Below are 13,393 nucleotides of genomic sequence, written 5' to 3'. Positions count from 1 at the left end.
GATTCCCTTTCCTTCAAACCCCACATTGACAATCTTGTGAAGAAATTGAAACTTAAATTGGGCTTCTTCTTCAGGCACAAATTTTGTTTCTCTTTTGAGGTGAAAAAGCGGCTTGTCACTGCAACGTTTTTGTCCAGTTTAGATTATGGAGATTTGATTTATATGAATGCCTCAGCTAAATGTCTATGTAAGATTGATGCTGTTTACCATGCTTCTCTGAGGTTTATCACTAACTGTAGAGCCCTGACCCATCACTGTGAATTGTATTCTCGAGTGGGTTGGCCCTCTTTGTCCACTAGGAGGCTGGGACATTGGTGCACTTTTATTTATAAGGCCATGCTTGGGCTACTGCCATCATATATTTGTAATTTAATCACACAGAAAAGTATTGCTTCTTACAGTCTGCGCTCAAACAATCAGATGCTTCTGTTAGTTCCATTTGCCCGCACTGAATCAGGAAAAAGGGCATTCGTCCACTCTGCTCCCACCACATGGAACTGGCTGCAAAAAGATTTTAAATTAACCGAAATGATTTCTTTGAACGCTTTTAAATCTATGATGAGAGCATTTCAGACCACTTCTTTTACTTGTAGATGTTTTTTATGAATTTTAATTTACTTGTAACTGTTTTTTATCATTTTAATTTCTGTCTATATGTTGTGAGTGTAATTTTGTGAGTGTACATATGTTATTTGTTGCTGCCTCTTGGCCAGGACTCCCTCGAAAAAGAGGTTTTTAATCTCAATGGGACTTTCCTGGTTAGAATTGAATTGAAAACTGAATTGAATAGTGATATATATTTGAATGTTACCTGTTGTTTTATTCCATTGTGAAATGAGTGAAAAAGTGTTACTTATGGGAGAAAAATGTCAGTGTTTAGGCACAAGAGTTGATGCTGAGATGGTTGGTTGCATTAATCCATTTTGGATGTTTGATTAACTGTTGTGCTGAGCTGCATGTTGGTAAAGAGGACTGTACAAAAAGTTTTGAAAAGATGAACAATTTTTATATAGTAATGGTTTAAAGTTGTAGAAAAAGGATGATTGATGGAATGGATGTATGCTACATATCATACAATCCATGTGTGGTTTCCATCTATGATCTTTAGCCACACCTTGAAAGGTGGAGGTAGAAGATTTCCTAATATTTGCATTTCCCAACAATGTGGTTTACTAATGAGATGACATCAGGTCCTGTAACTGTATATAAGAAGAGCTCAACATTCAGAGAAACAAAAACCTCCTCCGTTATCTGAGATACAGTCTGCTGAAGTTGTGAAAACTTGAAGGTAATTATTTGAATCTTTACTCTCTGTATTTTCTGTGTGAGGTTGGTGGTGAGTTTGCTGATATTTTGGAAAAGCTGTTCATCGTAGAAAGTCTTCATTATTTCCCTTTTACCAGTAGAGATCACTGTAACCATGCTGAAAGAAGTATTTGTGCTTGGATGCCTCCTGAGCCTCGCTCTGGCTCAACCTGTAAGTTTAACAATCTTTTACTCAATTTCAAGACCACTGCTCTTAAATGTTGACACCATTACCATTATTGTGACAGTATAATGAAGGAAATATCAAACTTGTGTGTTTTCTACAGTTGGGCATGGAGCACAAACGACTTGCTCGGTCAAGGTCTGACTCTGACTCTAACTCGGATTCCAATGAGGTGAGAGCCTTCTCTATTCTCAAAAATTCAACATTCAACACTCCTGAATGTTAATTACAAAAAACAACAACGTAGAAACCCCTCTGCTGTCTATTGACAAGAAATCTTTCTAATTTTCTTAAAGGGTACCGCAACAACAAATAACCAGGCTGCTTTGCAACAGTTGCTTCAATTCTTAATTACCCAGCTCATAAACCAACAGACCACTACTGCAGCTACAACTACTACAGCAGCTACTACAACTACTACAGCAGCTCCGACTACTCCTGCACCTGTAACTACTCCTGCACCTGTAACTACTCCTGCACCTGTAACTTAATTTTGGTTTGCACATCAGCTCGGTTTTGTGTCAGTTTGTCATGACGACTGTGTGTATTCTCTGTAGTATCTGCTGAATAAACTTCATTAATGGAAAACATGGACAAGATGTGTATGCGTTTTTTAAAAAACACATAAGAAACATTAATGAAGCTTTGTAGAGAGGTGTGTATAATAAAATGTATTCGATATAGATAGCTAGATAGATAGACACATCCAGTTTCAATACTTTTTACTGTTTCCCAACACCTGAGTGTCTGACTCTTGTGGCAACTGTGGTCATAATGAGCCACCATATTATCATCACATTATACACCATTAATAGAGATACAAAACACTGTGTAACACTTGTTCCAGGTGATAATAAAAATCTTCAAATATGTCTTTGTGTCACATGTTCTTTGAATTGCTGTGGTGGTCTTGTGGTATTGCTTTAAAGCTTAATGCAGGTTTTTGAGATGTGTCAAAAGAGTTTTTGATGGAAAATCATTTGCATCTTAAGGTCTCTGACGAGAAGAAAAATGTCAAACATTCAGATGAAAGCAATGAGGTCAGTATCTGGACACACTGGCAAATAATCACATAAAACTACACATTAAATCTATGAATAAAATCTATCTTATTTTCTTCAATGTGTTTTCCACGTGAACCAGAACTACTCATCCCTCCAATCTGAAAATGAGACACTCACCCGACTGAGGGGAAAAAGCGTGCACTATAAACATTGCCCCACTGAAATGTAATAAATAATTAATAAAGCAATGTGTGCATAAGTGTTTGACTTGTCTGTGTTTTGTTTTTCTTCTTGTGAAGACAGTCTTTCTGCTAGTGGCAGCTGTTTGGGATCAAAATGTTTATGTCAACACATAAATAAATGACAAGTTAACTGTTGCTGATAAAATAAGATAGATAGATAGAAAATGTCACTGTCAGTAGCTCCATAAATTTAATCAAGTGCGCTTACAACACCACTGCAGGATGTATGATGTCTCTTTTCAAATGGTAAAAATAATTATTAGTGACAGCTTAGGTGTGGGACACCTTATGTTTCTCCAACTTTTAGGTTCAACTTAACACACCAATATATGCACTTCACCAAATTTTTGAGGCACTGTCACTTTACACAGCAACACATTTTGTAAAAAAAAATAACAACCTACTAACTAACTGTTGAATCAGATGAAAAAAACTTTGTTGTTTTTTTTTACATATTTAGAGGTTGTGAAAAATGTAAAACTGCTATCTCTGAAAATAAAGATTTCCCTGCAAACATATGAATACATTTTTGCAAAGTCTTTGCTATACACCTCCTCTCTCTCTCTTGTTAAAGAACATTATCATTAATATTGACCATGATATTTGTGCAACACATATATCAGTCACCACTGACTCTCCTTTAAACCGAATAAAATCATGTGTGGGAGGAAAGGCTGAATTTTTACACTTATTAGTCCATATGAAAGTCTGCAAATTAGTATATTTTCAGTGATTGCAACTTACTTTGAATAACTATATCAGTTAATGGAAACTTATGAATTGTTTTTGTCAGCCGAACGTTTTTTAAATCTTGTGTTCCTTTTGTTTCCAATGCTTTTCTGTGTCTGTGTGTTGTGTGTGTGTGTGTGTGTGTGTGTGTGTGTGTGTGTGTGTGTGTGTTGTCAGCCTGGTTCGGGTCCTTGCTCCCAGTCCTACACACACCTGCCATCAATCGCCTCATCAGCCCTTTCAGTCTGCTCATGTGCCTCTCATCAGTTCATTATCATTGCATTATTTCAACCCCGGCTCTTTGCAAATCTGATGCCAGATCACTATCTTGAATACTGTGGTAAGTTTACCTCGTAGTTTGTAACCTGAAGTAGACCCTGAGGGTCTGCTCACCCTCGTCGAGCCTAGTATTAGAATAATTCCTCTTAAAACTTCACCAACCTCTGATTCAGTGTCCTGTGGTCCACCCTTGTGACACCGCAACATTTGGTGGTGCATTACACAAATACAAAAGTCATAAAATTAAAAGATAAAGTGTATATCAACAAAAATATTGAATGTGTTGTTTTATTATGGCTATTTTATTTAAAATTTTCAGGCAAAAAGAGGGGGCATAGGCATCATGATACGTGTGCCTGAAAAGCGTATTTCAAAGACATGATGTGGTCGACATCATATACAAGTCCATTTTCCCCAATACGTTACATATTTATCATATCATAGTCATAAAGGTCAATTTATACAAACAATGTATTTCGTTGACAATTGCAGTCCAGTCGTCCTTTGTTGGAAAACTTGTCTGCAGCCATTTCTGTGATGGCTTTCTTGCTAGCAGCTAAGAGTATTTCAAACAGATTTTCATTCTGAGACATAAGTTATTGTTTTTTCCATGTATAAAATAACATGAGTAATCAAATTCTATTCCAAACATTTTCATTGGATCACAAGCAAATAAAAATACATACATTGGCCTATAACACTTGGTGCGTCATTTGATTCCTTGATGAGATCTGTGAAACACTTGTTCCAGGGGAGTAAAAGAGACATTTTGTAATACTATGGGACAATGTGGTGTTTCACCATTCTCTCCCAGCCACAGACTGGTTTACAGCCCCTCCCACAATGGTGCAACCTTTCCTTCCACCTTACCTTCCATTCCTAAAACCCATAGATTAATTCATTTCTTCACAGAGGTTAAAGGTTTTTGACCACCAGCCACAGGATCAGATGCCTCTCTTGAACAGTGAATGCTGAATGTTTGGACATCTCTGCAGGAGGATGCCAGGGATGAATCAGACATGCCAAACAGATTTGTTCCCAGGTGCATTACAAGAGAGGACATACGAGTTGTGATGTTGATGAGAGCTTGTGGCCCCATGCACAAGACAGTAGCTGTTCTATACACTTCTTTAGTGAATATGTACAGTGGTGTATTTCATTACTGGAATCACTTTAGTTTCATTTTGTGCACTTGGATTTACGCTATATAAAAAAAAAAGGTGAAAAAAGCATGATGAAGCATTTTGCAGCATTTCTGATTTATTTCTCTCAAATACTGTAAGGTCGCACCAATCCAAGCATTAAATAAGTGCCCTTATTTTAAATGTGTTGGAATGTTGGTTTATGCTGAATGAGTAAAGACAATAGTGATATATATTTGAATGTTACCTGTTTTATTCCATTGTGAAAAGAGTAAAAAAGTGTTACTTATGGGAGAAAAATTTCACTGTTTAGGCACAAGAGTTGATGCTGAGATGGTTGGTTGCATTAATCCATCTTGGATGTTTGATTAACTGTTGTGCTGAGCTGCATGTTGGTAAAGAGGACTGTACAAAAAGTTTTGAAAAGATGAACAATTTTTATATAGTAATGGTTTAAAGTTGTAGAAAAAGGATGATTGATGGAATGGATGTATGCTACATATCATACAATCCATGTCTGGTTTCAATCTCTGATCATTAACCACACCTTAAAAAGGTGGAGGTGGAAGATTTCCTAATATTTGCAATTTCCCAACAATGCTGTTTACTAATGAGATGACATCAGGTCCTGTAACTGTATATAAGAAGATCTCAACATTCAGAGAAACAAAAACCTCCTCCATCATCTGAGATACAGTCTGCTGAAGTTGTGAAAACTTGAAGGTAATTATTTGAATCTTTACTCTCTGTATTTTCTGTGTGAGGTTGGTGGTGAGTTTGCTGATATTTTGGAAAAGCTGTTCATCGTAGAAAGTCTTCATTATTTCCCTTTTACCAGTAGAGATCACTGTAACCATGCTGAAAGAAGTATTTGTGCTTGGATGCCTCCTGAGCCTCGCTCTGGCTCAACCTGTAAGTTTAACAATCTTTTACTCAATTTCAAGACCACTGCTCTTAAATGTTGACACCATTACCATTATTGTGACAGTATAATGAAGGAAATATCAAACTTGTGTGTTTTCTACAGTTGGGCATGGAGCACAAACGACTTGCTCGGTCAAGGTCTGACTCTGACTCTAACTCGGATTCCAATGAGGTGAGAGCCTTCTCTATTCTCAAAAATTCAACATTCAACACTCCTGAATGTTAATTACAAAAAACAACAACGTAGAAACCCCTCTGCTGTCTATTGACAAGAAATCTTTCTAATTTTCTTAAAGGGTACCGCAACAACAAATAACCAGGCTGCTTTGCAACAGTTGCTTCAATTCTTAATTACCCAGCTCATAAACCAACAGACCACTACTGCAGCTACAACTACTACAGCAGCTACTACAACTACTACAGCAGCTCCGACTACTCCTGCACCTGTAACTACTCCTGCACCTGTAACTACTCCTGCACCTGTAACTTAATTTTGGTTTGCACATCAGCTCGGTTTTGTGTCAGTTTGTCATGACGACTGTGTGTATTCTCTGTAGTATCTGCTGAATAAACTTCATTAATGGAAAACATGGACAAGATGTGTATCGTTTTTTAAAAACACATAAGAAACATTAATGAAGCTTTGTAGAGAGGTGTGTATAATAAAATGTATTCGATATAGATAGCTAGATAGATAGACACATCCAGTTTCAATACTTTTACTGTTTCCCAACACCTGAGTGTCTGACTCTTGTGGCAACTGTGGTCATAATGAGCCACCATATTATCAGACATTATACACCATTAATAGAGATACAAAACACTGTGTAACACTTGTTCCAGGTGATAATAAAAATCTTCAAATATGTCTTTGTGTCACATGTTCTTTGAATTGCTGTGGTGGTCTTGTGGTATTGCTTTAAAGCTTAATGCAGGTTTTTGAGATGTGTCAAAAGAGTTTTTGATGGAAAATCATTTGCATCTTAAGGTCTCTGGAGAAGAAAAATGTCAAACATTCAGATGAAAGCAATGAGGTCAGTATCTGGACACACTGTCAAATAATCACATAAAACTACACATTAAATCTATGAATAAAATCTATCTTATTTTCTTCAATGTGTTTTCCACGTGAACCAGAACTACTATCCCCATGTCTTGATGAGCCTGACCCTCAACCAGTCATCCCTCCAATCTGAAAATGAGACACTCACCCGACTGACTGGGGGAAAGCGTGCACTATAAACATTGCCCCACTGAAATGTAATAAATAATTAATAAAGCAATGTGTGCATAAGTGTTTGACTTGTCTGTGTTTTGTTTTTCTTCTTGTGAAGACAGTCTTTCTGCTAGTGGCAGCTGTTTGGGATCAAAATGTTTATGTCAACACATAAATAAATGACAAGTTAACTGTTGCTGATAAAATAAGATAGATAGATAGAAAATGTCACTGTCAGTAGCTCCATAAATTTAATCAAGTGCGCTTACAACACCACTGCAGGATGTATGATGTCTCTTTTCAAATGGTAAAAATAATTATTAGTGACAGCTTAGGTGTGGGACACCTTATGTTTCTCCAACTTTTAGGTTCAACTTAACACACCAATACATGCACTTCACCAAATTTTTGAGGCACTGTCACTTTACACAGCAACACAAAAAAAAATAACAACCTACTAACTAACTGTTGAATCAGATGAAAAAAACTTTTTTTTTTTTTTTTACATATTTAGAGGTTGTGAAAAATGTAAAACTGCTATCTCTGAAAATAAAGATTTCCCTGCAAACATATGAATACATTTTTGCAAAGTCTTTGCTATACACCTCCTCACTCTCTCTTGTTAAAGAACATTATCATTAATATTGACCATGATATTTGTGCAACACATATATCAGTCACCACTGACTCTCCTTTAAACCGAATAAAATCATGTGTGGGAGGAAAGGCTGAATATTTTTTACACTTATTAGTCCATATGAAAGTCTGCAAATTAGTATATTTTCAGTGATTGCAACTTACTTTGAATAACTATATCAGTTAATGGAAACTGATGAATTGTTTTTTGTCAGCCGAACGTTTTTTTAAATCTTGTGTTCCTTTTGTTTCCAATGCTTTTCTGTGTGTTCGTGTGTGTGGTGTGTTTGTGTGTGTGTGTGTTCATCGTGTTGTCAGCCTGGTTCGGGTCCTTGCTCCCAGTCCTACACACACCTGCCATCAATCGCCTCATCAGCCCTTTCAGTCTGCTCATGTGCCTCTCATCAGTTCATTATCATTGCATTATTTCAACCCCGGCTCTTTGCAAATCTGATGCCAGATCACTATCTTGAATACTGTGGTAAGTTTACCTCGTAGTTTGTAACCTGAAGTAGACCCTGAGGGTCTGCTCACCCTCGTCGAGCCTAGTATTAGAATAATTCCTCTTAAAACTTCACCAACCTCTGATTCAGTGTCCTGTGGTCCACCCTTGTGACACCGCAACATTTGGTGGTGCATTACACAAATACAAAAGTCATAAAATGAAAAGATAAAGTGTATATCAACAAAAATATTGAATGTGTTGTTTTATTATGGCTATTTTATTTAAAATTTTCAGGCAAAAAGAGGGGGCATAGGCATCATGATACGTGTGCCTGAAAAGCGTATTTCAAAGACATGATGTGGTCGACATCATATACAAGTCCATTTTCCCCAATACGTTACATATTTATCATATCATAGTCATAAAGGTCAATTTATACAAAATGTATTTCGTTGACAATTGCAGTCCAGTCGTCCTTTGTTGGAAAACTTGTCTGCAGCCATTTCTGTGATGGCTTTCTTGCTAGCAGCTAAGAGTATTTCAAACAGATTTTCATTCTGAGACATAAGTTATTGTTTTTTCCATGTATAAAATAACATGAGTAATCAAATTCTATTCCAAACATTTTCATTGGATCACAAGCAAATAAAAATACATACATTGGCCTATAACACTTGGTGCGTCATTTGATTCCTTGATGAGATCTGTGAAACACTTGTTCCAGGGGAGTAAAAGAGACATTTTGTAATACTATGGGACAATGTGGTGTTTCACCATTCTCTCCCAGCCACAGACTGGTTTACAGCCCCTCCCACAATGGTGCAACCTTTCCTTCCACCTTACCTTCCATTCCTAAAACCCATAGATTAATTCATTTCTTCACAGAGGTTAAAGGTTTTTGACCACCAGCCACAGGATCAGATGCCTCTCTTGAAGGCTGCAGATTACAACTGAATTAGTGAATGCTGAATGTTTGGACATCTCTGCAGGAGGATGCCAGGGATGAATCAGACATGCCAAACAGATTTGTTCCCAGGTGCATTACAAGAGAGGACATACGAGTTGTGATGTTGATGAGAGCTTGTGGCCCCATGCACAAGACAGTAGCTGTTCTATACACTTCTTTAGTGAATATGTACAGTGGTGTATTTCATTACTGGAATCACTTTAGTTTCATTTTGTGCACTTGGATTTACGCTATTAAAAAAAAAAGGTGAAAAAAGCATGATGAAGCATTTTGCAGCATTTCTGATTTATTTCTCTCAAATACTGTAAGGTCGCACCAATCCAAGCATTAAATAAGTGCCCTTATTTTAAATGTGTTGGAATGTTGGTTTATGCTGAATGAGTAAAGACAATAGTGATTATATTTGAATGTTACCTGTTTTATTCCATTGTGAAATGAGTCAAAAAGTGTTACTTATGGGATCATGTCACTGTTTAGGCACAAGACAATTATGTTTGGTTGCATTAATCCACCTTGGATGTTTGATTAACTGTTGTGCTGAGCTGCATGTTGGTAAAGAGGACTGTACAAAAAGTTTTAAAAGATGAACAATTTTTATTAGTAATGGTTTAAAGTTGTAGAAAAAGGATGATTGATGGAATGGATGTATGCTACATATCATACAATCCATGTCTGGTTTCCAATCTCTGATCATTAACCACACCTTAAAAGGTGGAGGTGGAAGATTTCCTAATATTTGCGATTTCCCAACAATGCTGTTTGCTAATGAGATGACATCAGGTCCTGTAACTGTATATAAGAAGAGCTCAACATTCAGAGAAACAAAAACCTTCTCTGTTATCTGAGATACAGTCTGCTGAAGTTGTGAAAACTTGAAGGTAATTATTTGAATCTTTACTCTCTGTATTTTCTGTGTGAGGTTGGTGGTGAGTTTGCTGATATTTTGGAAAAGCTGTTCATCGTAGAAAGTCTTCATTATTTCCCTTTTACCAGTAGAGATCACTGTAACCATGCTGAAAGAAGTATTTGTGCTTGGATGCCTCCTGAGCCTCGCTCTGGCTCAACCTGTAAGTTTAACAATCTTTTACTCAATTTCAAGACCACTGCTCTTAAATGTTGACACCATTACCATTATTGTGACAGAATAATGAAGGAAATATCAAACTTGTGTGTTTTCTACAGTTGGACATGGAGCACAAACGACTTGCTCGGTCAAGCTCGAACTCTGAATCCAACTCTAATTCCAATGAGGTGAGAGCCTTCTCTATCCTCTACAATTCAACATTCAACACTCTTGTGTTGTCAATGTCAATTACTGTAAAATCCTTAGAAACTCCTCTGCTGTGTATTGACAATGAATCTTTCTGATTTTCTTTAAGCAAACCACCACCACTGCACCTACCACAACCACCACTTCTACGGCGACAACCCAGTCCCTGGCAACAACCCAACCTTTAACGATCCAACAAATTCTCAACCTTCTCATTGCCCTCCTGGGGCCAAGATAACCACCTACAGCTACTACTGTTTTAACATGTCTGGTTCAATTAAACATGTGGATCAAAATCACTGTATTCGCTGTGGCATCTACCAAATAAAGTTCATAAATGGAAAACATGAAGCAAATATGTTTGTTCTTCTTATAATTGACATTAAAGACATTGTGTGAAAGTTGTCTATCAGAAAAATATTAAAATATATGATGGATAAATAGATAGATAGATAGATAGATATCCAGTTTCAATATCTTCACTGTTTCACAATCAATTTCTATTTCAGATATTTCATTATATCTCTTGCCAAAACGAAGAAAATGTTCAGCTTTTTTTAAATACATTTATATTGTGAAGTCACATAATATAGTACTCTGTTCTTCCAACAGAGCTCTCTCCAGGACCATGAGTTGCCAATCATAGCTTTCCCATTAATCATTTTAATCATCCACACATATCCCAAGCCCGATTGTTTCTCCCATTTCTGTTTGATATGGACAGTAGGGACGTTTTGGGAGTATTGTATTCTATAATGTCACAAACAGTGTGAAAAGGAGAAAGATCATGCATTACTGAACGGTGGAGAATGAAGACTCTGAACCTACATTAAACAGTGGTAATATGTTCTCTGACTATACTTAAGCTGATATTTTCATTTGAATTATACACAAAACCAATAGACTTTCATATATTTCTGATATGAGTTATTGAAGGTCCCTTGTCTAGTATTTGGTGGCATCTAGTGATGAGGCTGCAGATTACAACACACTGAAACTTATCCCGTGTTCCAAGTGTGTAGAAGAACTACGGAAGTCCACAAGAAGATGTGAATGGCCCTTTATTGAGCCAATGTTTTATTTGTGCGTTCTGGGCTTTTGTAGAAACATTGCTATGCAGTGCAACCCAGGCGGCAACCTCTGGTTCTTGAAAGTGAAGCCAATGCCAGTGCCATAAACTTGCATTCTTTCTAATGGCCATCAGGGGGCGACTCCTCTGGATGCAAAGAGAAGTCTGATTGCATAGAAGTCAATGAGAAAATGACTCTACTGATCACTTGATTTATTACCTCAGTAAACGCTGTAAACATAAGTTTATGGTCTCAATCGCTATTTTAGAGTATTCTTCGATACAGCAAGATGTTCATTTAGTAACAATGGTCCCATTTGGAGTAAAATAGAAGATAAAGCCGGTAATGCTTTAGGGTGTGGCTACCTTGGGATTGAAAGTTCGCTAACAGAGTCTTATACAGCGTCTCTACCATGGCGACACACCTCCACATCCCAATATGGTCACTTCTCTACACAGGTTAAAAACAAAACAAAATGGCACAATGACAAACTCAAGGTTTCAAAACCGCTGACAACTTCCACTTCTTATATACAGCCTTTGGGTGTTACATAGGATAGCTCATTATAAGGTAACGTATACAAAACTTCTTTTCAGCTGATTATCGCTAACGAAAACTAACTTATTAATATTATAATCCATTTCTGCCAATAGACTCCCTTTAAATGATACACACTGTTCCTTTAAAACAATGCTAGATATGATACGATCCATGTGCGGTTTCCATCCATGATCTTTAGCCACACCTTGAAAGGTGGATGTGGAAGATTTCCTAATATTTGCGATTTCCCAACAATGCTGTTTACTAATGAGATGACATCAGGTCCTGTAACTGTATATAAGAAGAGCTCAACATTCAGAGAAACAAAAACCTTCTCTGTTATCTGAGATACAGTCTGCTGAAGTTGTGAAAACTTGAAGGTAATTATTTGAATCTTTACTCTCTGTATTTTCTGTGTGAGGTTGGTGGTGATTTTGCTGATATTTTGGAAAAGCTGTTCATCGTAGAAAGTCTTCATTATTTCCCTTTTACCAGTAGAGATCACTGTAACCATGCTGAAAGAAGTATTTGTGCTTGGATGCCTCCTGAGCCTCGCTCTGGCTCAACCTGTAAGTTTAACAATCTTTTACTCAATTTCAAGACCACTGCTCTTAAATGTTGACACCATTACCATTATTGTGACAGAATAATGAAGGAAATATCAAACTTGTGTGTTTTCTACAGTTGGACATGGAGCACAAACGACTTGCTCGGTCAAGCTCGAACTCTGAATCCAACTCTAATTCCAATGAGGTGAGAGCCTTCTCTATCCTCTACAATTCAACATTCAACACTCTTGTGTTGTCAATGTCAATTACTGTAAAATCCTTAGAAACTCCTCTGCTGTGTATTGACAATGAATCTTTCTGATTTTCTTTAAGCAAACCACCACCACTGCACCTACCACAACCACCACTTCTACGGCGACAACCCAGTCCCCGGCAACAACCCAACCTTTAACGATCCAACAAATTCTCAACCTTCTCATTGCCCTCCTGGGGCCAAGATAACCACCTACAGCTACTACTGTTTTAATATGTCTGGTTCAATTAAACATGTGGATCAAAATCACTGTATTCGCTGTGGCATCTTCCAAATAAAGTTCATAAATGGAAAACATGAAGCAAATATGTTTGTTCTTCTTATAATTGACATTAAAGACATTGTGTGAAAGTTGTCTATCAGAAAAATATTAAAATATATGATGGATAGATAGATAGATAGATAGATATCCAGTTTCAATATCTTCACTGTTTCACAATCAATTTCTATTTCAGATATTTCATTATATCTCTTGCCAAAACGAAGAAAATGTTCAGCTTTTTTTAAATACATTTATATTGTGAAGTCACATAATATAGTACTCTGTTCTTCCAACAGAGCTCTCTCCAGGACCATGAGTTGCCAATCATAGCTTTCCCATTAATCATTTTAATCATC

The 13,393-nt window shown here is 36.9% G+C and overlaps 3 long non-coding RNA genes across 3 annotated transcripts; all 3 read left to right on the top strand.

Moving 5' to 3' along the window:
• Positions 1-1,412: 1,412 nt before the first annotated feature.
• Positions 1,413-1,872, top strand: LOC129096078 (uncharacterized). The gene is made up of 3 exons (XR_008531413.1): positions 1,413-1,477; positions 1,593-1,661; positions 1,786-1,872. It is a non-coding gene; the product is annotated as an uncharacterized LOC129096078 (long non-coding RNA).
• Positions 1,873-3,756: 1,884 nt separating this feature from the next.
• On the top strand, positions 3,757-6,192 carry LOC129096076 (uncharacterized). The gene is made up of 4 exons (XR_008531411.1): positions 3,757-3,804; positions 5,724-5,797; positions 5,913-5,981; positions 6,106-6,192. It is a non-coding gene; the product is annotated as an uncharacterized LOC129096076 (long non-coding RNA).
• Positions 6,193-12,447: 6,255 nt separating this feature from the next.
• LOC129096077 (uncharacterized) lies at positions 12,448-12,961 on the top strand. The gene is made up of 3 exons (XR_008531412.1): positions 12,448-12,522; positions 12,638-12,706; positions 12,835-12,961. It is a non-coding gene; the product is annotated as an uncharacterized LOC129096077 (long non-coding RNA).
• Positions 12,962-13,393: the final 432 nt, after the last annotated feature.

The sequence above is a fragment of the Anoplopoma fimbria genome, chromosome 9, assembly GCF_027596085.1.
Source record: "Anoplopoma fimbria isolate UVic2021 breed Golden Eagle Sablefish chromosome 9, Afim_UVic_2022, whole genome shotgun sequence".
NCBI classification, from domain to species: Eukaryota; Metazoa; Chordata; class Actinopteri; order Perciformes; family Anoplopomatidae; genus Anoplopoma; species Anoplopoma fimbria.
The sequence above is the reverse complement of the archived record's forward strand: the minus strand, read 5'-3'. Positions and strand labels throughout refer to the sequence as shown.